The sequence below is a fragment of the Mustela erminea genome, chromosome 4 (assembly GCF_009829155.1).
Source record: "Mustela erminea isolate mMusErm1 chromosome 4, mMusErm1.Pri, whole genome shotgun sequence".
Lineage (NCBI taxonomy): Eukaryota > Metazoa > Chordata > Mammalia > Carnivora > Mustelidae > Mustela > Mustela erminea.
This window is the reverse complement of record NC_045617.1, coordinates 26,566,044-26,575,619: the sequence shown is the minus strand read 5'-3', so window position 1 is coordinate 26,575,619 and position 9,576 is coordinate 26,566,044. Positions and strand designations below refer to the sequence as shown.

The window sequence follows — 9,576 nt, the reverse complement described above, 5'->3', positions numbered from 1 at the left end:
TCCAGAAGCAAACATTTATTGAGTAATCAGTGTCTCTTTTGGTCCCCAGAATAATTGCCAAAATAATTAATATAAACTGTAAAATTAACCTCCTCTAATTGTGCTGAAACTGGGGGTCAAATACCCATATTCCTAAACACTATGAACAGCTAGAAAACACTCCTCTGGTCAGTCTTTGCTGTTACTCTTCATTCCAGAGATTTACTCGGAAATTTTAGAAATAAAATTTGAACCAGATCTAGCCCATGGTGTGTGTATTTACATGTTATATATATCTACATTTGAAATACCGCCAAGGAAGTGTGAAGGTCACAAGCTCTGATACTGGACGTACTCTGGGTTTAGATTTTACTTCTTATTTAGTGTTGCACATCACAAAGTTTTAAGGATTGTATTTATGGTTATTTTTTATTTAAAAACTCAGAAACAGCAAAGACATTTATGTATGACAGACTCTAAGGTGACTCCATGATTCCCAGCACCTCTTGGATTGGACAACTTTGTGGGATCCCCTCCTTTTGAGTGTAGATGGGACCTGTGACGTGCTTATAAGCAGGAAGTATAGCCCAGGTGAAGGAGGTCACTCCTGTGACTGCATTACATTGCAAAAGTCTCCGTCTTGCTAGCAGACTGTCTTTGGAGATCGTCCTCTCTGACTTGCTGAAAGAAGTGGCTATGTTGGGAAGTCCCTGTGGCAGGGACTGTAGGTGGCCTCTAGGAGCTAAAAGCAGCCTCCAGCCAACACCCACCAAGAAGCCATTTCCCTTGGTTCCACAAACACAAGGAAATGAACTCATTGAAGTAAGCTTGAAAACAGATTCTTCCCCAGTCAAGCCTTCAGATGTGAATGCGGACAAGAGGACACCTTAATTGTGGTTTTGGGAAACCCTAAGCGGAGGACCCAGTTAAGTCATGCCTGGTCTCCAGACCCACCCAAACCATGAGTTAGTAAATGTGTGTTATTTTAAGCCATTAAGTTTGTGGTAACTAATAAAGCTTATATGCGTTGTTTAGATATTCAGCCCATTACTACACTCGGTGTTGTCCCTTCTTTGGTAAATTTTATATTAAATATTGCTGCCTTGTTGTGTTCTGATTTATCTTTCTTCTTCCCAGCCATACGAATCCTTGCCTTGATCTTCCCTGCAGAGTCCCTGTGAAACCAAAACTCCAATGACATGGTACCCTATAGATCAGCCACAGGTGTAGGTCTCCCTGGAATTCCCAGCTGCATTTCTACTTCCAAGATTATGAGTTCATGATCCACAGCCTCCATCTCTTCAGGTCCTTTGGGACAGTCTCTTGACTAAACTTCTGAGGCTGGACAAAAACACAGTCAGCTTAGCTCGCACCATTGAAGCTGCACCTACAGTGAAAGAAATGATACCACAGGAAAGAACTAGGAACAGATTAAGCGCTAAACCAGGGTTCATTCAAGTCACTTTTCTTGGGGAAGCTTTAATGTGAGGCTTCCAGAGTCTTCCTTTTTTCCTTCTCCTTGACATCAACTTGTCCCCCCTCTAAGCCTCCCTCCTTGTATGCATTTATTTGTTAATTGCTCCTGCTTCCTGGTGTGGATCCAGCCTGGCCCTAGCCCTAGCCCTGCTTCTTCCTTCCTCTTTCCTACCCTGCTTCCTTTAATCCTTTCATCCTTCCTTCTTTCTTCCATGGTTCTTTCATTTTTTTTTTAAAGAATTTATTTATTTATTTGACAGACAGAGATCACAAGTAGACAGAGAGGCAGACAGAGAGAGAGGAAGGGAAGCAGGCTCCCCGCTGAGCAGAGAGCCCGACATGGGGCTCGATCCCAGGACCCTGGGATCATGACCCGAGCTGAAGGCAGAGGCTTTAACCCACTGAGCCACCCAGGCGCCCCGGTTCTTTCATTTTTTAATCCTCATGTAATTTCCCATAGTTCTTTTTCTCTACATCCCTCATTCGCTTTTCATTATTAAATTTTTTTTCATTATACAAATAATATATTAATATAATATCATATACAAATTACATCGTGTGGCATCAAACTACATTTGTCATTTATCTTTTTCAGACATCAAAATAAGTCGAAGCTTGTTTCTCTTTTCGTACACATATAATCATTCTTGAGAACTACTCTGTGATTTTATGGTATTATTATTAGGATATCACAATGTATCTATCTCCTTAACTGTTTAGATTGTTTCTAATATTTTGCTATTATAAGCGAAAGCTGTGTGCACGATTGCTTGGGTGCATAGGTTAAAAGCAGTTCTTAAAGAGGAAATTTCCTTTTTAAATTTTTATTTATTTATTTATTTATTTAGATTTATTTATCTGACAGACAGAGATCACAAGTAGGCAGAGAGGCAGGCAGAGAGAAAGGAGGAAGTAGATTCCCTGCCAAGCAGAGAGCCTGATGTGGGGCTCGATCCCAGGACCCTGAGATCATGACCCGAGCCATAGGCAGAGGCTTAACCCACTGAGCCACCCAGGCACCCCATTTACTTATTTTTAAAGACTTTATTTACTTATTTAGAGAGAAAACATAAAGAGGGGAGGGGAAGGAAGAGAGAGAGAGAGAATCTTCAGCAGACTCTGTGGTGAGCGCCTGTCCAGGCGCCATCTCTCAAGCCCCAGATCACGGCCCCAGCTGAAATCAAGAGTCAGCCACTTAACCAGCTGAGCCACCAAGGTGCCCCTCCTTTTTTTATTTTTAAAAATATTTTGTTATTGAAGTATAGTTGACATAAAATGTATTAGTTTCGGTTATACAATATAGTGATTCCATAATTTTATATATTACGCAGTACTCACAATTAAGTGGAGTTACCATCTATAACCATGAAGCATTATTACAGTTTTATTGACTACATTCCCTATGCTATAGGTACCGTTCATATTCATGACTTTTTAATTTTATAACTGGAAGGTTGTACCTCTTAATTCCCTTCATCTATTTTGCCCATCCCCCCACTCCCTCCCCTTGATAACTACCAGTTTGTTCTCTGTATTTATGAGTCTGTTTCTGATTTTTATTTGTTTCTTTGTTTTGTTTTTTTAATTCCACATATAAATGAATAATATGGTATTTGTCTTCCTTTGACTTATTTTACTTAGCATATTACCATAAATCTATTTCTGTTGCTGCAAATGGCAAGATCTCATTCTTTTTTGTCTGAGTAACATTCCATTATACGCGCGCGCGCGTGTGTGTGTGTACACATATACATATACATGTACATCTTCTTTATCCATTCATCTACTGATGGACATTTGGGTTGCTTCTTTTTTTTTTTTTTTTTTTTTTTGACAGAGATCACAAGTAGGCAGAGAGGCAAGCAGAGAGAGAGAGGGAGAGGAGAAAGCAGGCTCCCTGCCGAGCAAAGAGCCCGATGCGGGACTCGATCCCAGGACCCTGAGATCTTGACCTGAGCCGAAGGCAGAGGCTTAACCCACTGAGCCACCCAGGCATCCCTGAGTTGCTTCTTTCTATGTCTTGGCCATTGTAAATAATGCTGCAGTAAACTTAGGGGTGCATGTATCTTTTTGAATTAACATTTTGTTTTCTCTGGGTAAATACCCAGTAATAGAATTACTGGATCATGTGGTATTTGTGTTTTTTTCAAGGAATTTTCATACTGTTTTCCACAGTGGTTGCACCAATTTACATTCCCATCAATAGCATATGAGGGTTCACTTTCCCCCACATCTTCACCAATACTTTTTATTTCCTATCTTTTTTCTTGTCCAGCTGTTCTGACTGGTGTGACATGATATCTCACTGCGGTTTTGATTTGCATTTCCCTGATGTTGAACAGCTTTGCATGTGAATGTTGGCCATTTGTGTGCCTTCCTTGGAAAAATCCGTATTCAGGCCCTCTGCCCATTTTTAATCAGATTATTTGTTTTTGTTTGTTTGTTTGTTTTGGTGTTGAGTTGTAGAAGTTCTTTATTTTGGACATTAACCTCTTATTGGATATATCATCTGAAAATATCTTTTCCCCTTGAGTTGGTTGCCTTTTCATTTTGTTGATGGTTTCCTGTGCTGTGTAAAAGCTTTTTATTTTGGTGTGGTATTGCCATCTAAGTCTTACAGTACATGAACATGGGATATCTTTCATTTATTTAGATCTTTTTTTTTCAACAATGTTTTCTAGTTTTCAGTGTACAAATCTTGTGCTTCCTTGGTTACACTTACTCCTCTTTTGTTCTCACTTACTCTCCCCATCTAGCCTTTCTCTTTCCCTTTTTTATTTTGTCTCTGAAGCTGGACATTTCTCCCACTTAAATACCAACTTCATTAGGCTCTAGATCAAAACACTGAGAGTTGTCTAGAATTCACCTTCTTACTCATCCTGCGCTCTTCTGACAAAAAGTTCTTGACCTTCTCATCTTTGTGCACATGTCAGAGTCAAGGCTGTCAGAGCTGCTCCCAGAATGGAAAGCAGCAATGTGTGGAGGCGGGTAGGAACCAGTAGGCCTTTGGGCAGTGGGAGCTGGGGAGTGGATTTGGCCAGGGGAATAGGAAACGTTTTGGTGTGCAGTCCGGTGGAGGGAGCCATCCTGACTAGATCTCCATCGGCACCCAGGAAAAACTTCAGTCATTTCTGTTGCTTTTTAAAACAAGTGTTTTGTGCTGTATCGAGGTTGCTCTTTAATTTGTTTTTGGCTTTTTTTTTTTTCTTTGTTTTCCCAAAGCTTTGTGAGTCATCTCTGTTGGAACATGCTCCTGGAGTCATTCCTATGAGAGTTTCCAGTGCTCCCAGCTTTCAGGTGAAGGTCACATCTTGTCAGAGGACGCTGAGCATTTATCCACCCAGAAGCCCTTAGTCTCTATGTGTAATAGCAGGAATATCTGCTTGGAATAGATTGGGGGGTCTTCGAGGCATTCAAGATTCTTAGGAGTTTAGTGAGACACTGGCATCTGCAACGGCTCTCGTTAGTTTAGAATATCCATCTTGAGATATTTCCTGAGTCGTGAACAATGAACTTCTGTGTGTCCCAGTGAGGCCCAGGCAATTTTCAGTTTCATTCCTCATTTCAAGGTATATCTTCATGTAGTGCAGAAGGCAAAAGATTTAAGTTAGGATAGAATATTAAATTTGGGGGAAAATAATAATATGTAAATTTTTACATCAGCAAGAGTATGCTATCATTATCTTTACATATATTCTTTTCCTGAAAAAAAAAAAGACTTAAATTCAAGAAATTTAGGATATAAATGAACAAGAGTTATTTTTTAGACAGTAAGTAAAACTGTTTGGCATAAAAATTACAGTAAGGTCCAGACTATCAGTATGGAGCAGATTAAAGAAATATAAACAAACACTGATCTATGAACGAATGAGTGAGAACTGTGTGGGAAATATTCCTGTTCCAATTGACTAAATAAAAAGTTAATTGTACTCAACTATGTCTCAATAAAACAATAATTGTAAAGAAAAAGGGAGAAAATGGCGATAGTATGTGAAGAGTAAACAGTAACAAATTTATTTAAATCTTCCCTTTGCCAGTGAATCAGTCCAAATATATGCAAGTGCCAACTAAACATTTTAAAGTATTATAACCATTCAAAAAGAATGTTCTTCTGTGCATCCAGTCAAACTGACGAGTACTGTAACTAGAACACCAATCTCAATGTCTAGGTCAGACAAGCTGTTGTTCTTTCCCAGATACTCGGATGGCTCACTACTATCTAATCTCTGTTTCTCTACTTTGTGTCAGAGACGTTCTTAGAAAAAAATAGGCGATCAACAGTTAAGGTCCAGGTCAGCATTGTGAAGAGGTCTTAACTGCTCCATAGCAAAAACCCAATGATAGCTGGTCTTTATGCCTAAGACCAAATGACTGGGGTGACCCTGCCTTTTTGCAGGACCTGGGGAGGAACTGAGGTTTCTTTGGCTTGGTTCACGGTAAGGGGTAGAGACCAGAGTGTCCCTTTCTGTCTGTGCTCCTCATACCACTGTATCACTTGCAAATTCATTCATTCCACAAATATTTATGAGGTAAGACTACATGCCAGGCACTGTTCTGGGCACAAATGGGTTGTCACCCAAATCCCCCTCTATGGCTCTAGGGTCCATCGTCATGGCCTGGCCACAGTTTGAGTTTGGCAGTTCATTCCAAAACCCACATTCCAAGGAAAATATACTCAGGAAAGAAGGCAAATTCGCCTTTAAATATATTCTGCTTACAGCTCATATTTTCAAACCCGATTTGAGTGACTTGATATTGTTGCTTTAATGTATTGGAATAGTGAACGGGACAGGTCTGATTTTCTGTCTTATAGGTAATAGTTGGAATTAAGGCACAATGCAAAGAGGAAAATTTTCCATGTAAAACTGTCTCACAATAGTAAGCCCTTTGTTCAGACTTGGTTTTTTGCTATGATTTTAATTCAAAAAGCACATTTTAAAATTCAGTAGCCTTAAAGGATTTTTAAAACACAAATTATCTCTGAGTTCCAGAGGAGAAAATTAATGCTCAGAGCCAATAGAGAAATGGAAAAACACTGAAAAAGAGAAATGCAAACCAGCTATAGTGAAAACAGGATGATGGAAATGTGAATTCCTCGGTAAGGACTTTAAACATTTTATTGATTATTTTTTAGTATTAGTCTACATACACAATTCTATTTAGAAATGATAGGTGAAATTTAGAAATGGATTATCTAGATGTGTTGGTCTTTTTTTATTATACCTTCCATAAAGCGTAGTAAAATGTTTATATCAGCATCATCTTTAACAATTACATGACTGAAAATTGCAGAACTGAAAAGAATAGTAGACCTTTACAGAAGGCCATCAAAATAAAGTTGGGCTGAATCACAGACTCCAAACAAGTTCTGAAATTAGACTGACAATTTTACCTGTGGCCTGGTGACGAAGTGTGGTGGGCCATTTCGGAATTTCCAGATTAACAGAGCCCAGAGGGGCCTCTGGCCCAGGGCTTCTCATTCATTTTAGTTCTTAGGTTTTAATGTTAACCATACCCTTGGGACTATAATTAAGATGATAAACTGATCTAACTCATTTTGATGTTCTGGATCATTGGATTATTATTTATTTATTTATTGCTGTTTTGTTTTGTTTTTAAAGAAAGGAGAAGAAAAAAATCTGACTCCTTAAGAGGGCCATACGAGATTGGACTTGGAGGAAGTGTCCCATATTTCCAGTCCAGGACTGCGTTCATTGAGTGAGAAGTTGCCAGTTCAGCTCCTGGTACAGTCTCTGGCACACAGGCTATCTCATCAGAATTATTGTTACTATTGTATATCTAAGTTTTATAAGGAAAAATACAGGTAGTAACTATGTCATCTTCTTTACATTGTTTATCTTATTTTGTGTACTTTTCTGTTTTTTTCTTTTCTATGTTAACTATATTGTATGTATAATCAGAAAAATGCAATGAAAAGGGAAAGAACCCTTTAGAGAGAGGAAGACCACAAGGAAGGATCCTGCCTTTACTGTGACCAGCAATTTGAGTAACTGGTCTCAGGCGATGGGCTGCGCTGGGGCCTCAGGTAGACAGGAGGAGCCATGGGGAATGTTGCCCTCTTTGTGCCCTGATAACCTCCCACGGGCAGTTGGGGGGTTACTCAGTATGGTTTGTGCACTTTCTCCAGGCCTGAAGGGTAGGCGTGGCCCCTCTCACTGATGTCCTTGGAGTCCTGCCCTAGAAACCGCTGTGTCAAGCCGTACTGTGGGGCGGCCCATTGAACAGTCACTTTTGCTGTGAATTGAGTGTCTGGGTCTCACTTGCCCATCATTAAACGAGAGGAAGACAGCCACGTCTGGTTTCCCTTCAGAAAGGCATTCCAGGAATTAGCTGAGTGGTATCTGTAACTGGCCTCGGCCAAAAGCCCTTCAGACTTTGCTACATTCATCAGCGATGCCCAGGGTGGATTCCTAGAACCAGGAGGAGGAACAGGAGGCCCCACCCAGCCTTGTGTCCGGGGAGGGCTGCCGCCAAGCCCCACAGCCCTCCAGCCTGATTCTTCCCCGGCTGCCCTGCATCACTTATTTATGTCTCTAAAACCCACTGGAGTCAGTAATGGCCTTTCTGTCCCTCTCTAAATCTTTCCACTCTTAACCGAAGCCCTCCTGGGACTTCTTTCAAACCAGTCCCTTAGTCTTCGTTGGACTTCGTCCAGCTTCTTTGTATTCAAGTCCAGCTGAAGAGGCCTAAATTCAGTGTTTCCTCTAATAGATGCTAAGCAGTCTTCAGCAGAGTGAAGGACGGTCTGTCTCCTTCACCGCCATGCAAGAGTGATTCTAGGCAGAGGGAGCATCTAGAGGGAAAATAGGGGCTTCCGTGTCCAAGACAATTGAGGTCAAAATTCCGGTTCCCAGTCTACCTGCTGGTGACATAGGCAAGTCATGCACTTTGCTGGGCCTCAATCCTTCACAGTAAAAAAAAGGGATTCCTGGGGCTCCTGGGTGGCTCAGTGGGTTAAAGCCTCTGCCTTCGGCTCAGGTCATGATCCCAGGATCCTGGGATCGAGCCCCGCATCGGGCTCTCTGCTTGGCAGGGAGCCTGCTTCCTTCTCTCTCCGCCTGCCTCTCTGCCTATTTGTGATCTCTGTCTGTCAAATAAATAAATAAAATATTTTTTAAAAAAGGGATTCCTAATACTTCATAAGGTTAACTGTGGGGAGTAAATGAGACAGCATATATAAATGTGCTTGGTTTAGGCTGTCCATGTTTTTCACACTGACTGGCTTAAGTACAAGCCAATTATCTCATCTGGTGCTCCACAGAAGAAGTGCGATCTGTTCTAAAGCTGGAGGAAAAAAGTATCTAGAGTGGATTTACTAAAAACAAAAACAAAAACGACTATTGTCCTGCCCTCTAAGCTATGCTCCAGAATGCTTTTTAACTATCTTTATCTTTTTGCCTTAAATGCTGACTTGAAAGCCAAGTTTCATGGTAAGACCAACTTCCCCAGGTAGGAGCTTACCTTACAATTCCACAATTTTTGGCAAGTTTTTTTTTTTTAAAGATTTTATTTATTTATTTGACACAGAGAGATCACAAGTAAGCAGAGTGGCAGGCAGAGAGAGAGGAGGAAGCAGGCCCACCACTTGAGCAGAGAGCCCAATGTGGGGCTTGATCCCAGGACCCTGAGATCATGACCCAAGCCGAAGGCAGCAGCTTAACCCACTGAGCCACCCAGCCACCCCCCAATTTTTGGCAGTTTTCAGAAAGTTCCAATGACCCATTTTTTTAAGCTTAGTGATTTGGGAATCATTTCCCCAAAGATAAATACCACTTACAGTCCTCACGGAGGGATAACTTGATTTAGAAATATCTCCTTTAATCCCCAGAAATCCCTGTGAAAGAGGAAGGAAGAAAAACCAGATACAAGTGGTGTTTGAAGTAGCAAGTGCGTAAGAGATAAAAGGCATATCCCCAGGTTTTAGGACAAAGTGAAAAATTTATGGAAATGAGTCCCCATCCCTCAGATCTGATAACAAACAAATGAAGGAAAGAGTAAAATCTTAGGATCTTTCCCATATGTCCGTCAAGGTATATAACAGGTAGTAACTGCTTATTATAGGTCAGGCGCTGTTCTGAGCAGATTGCATATTTTAAGGTT

General features: G+C 40.8%; 1 long non-coding RNA gene across 2 annotated transcripts in view; it reads left to right on the top strand.

Annotated features, from left to right (window-relative positions):
• The window catches only part of LOC116588176, a 98,581-nt gene that overhangs the window by 35,575 nt on the left and 53,430 nt on the right, over positions 1 to 9,576 (top strand). The gene's annotated exons all lie outside the window — the stretch shown is intronic.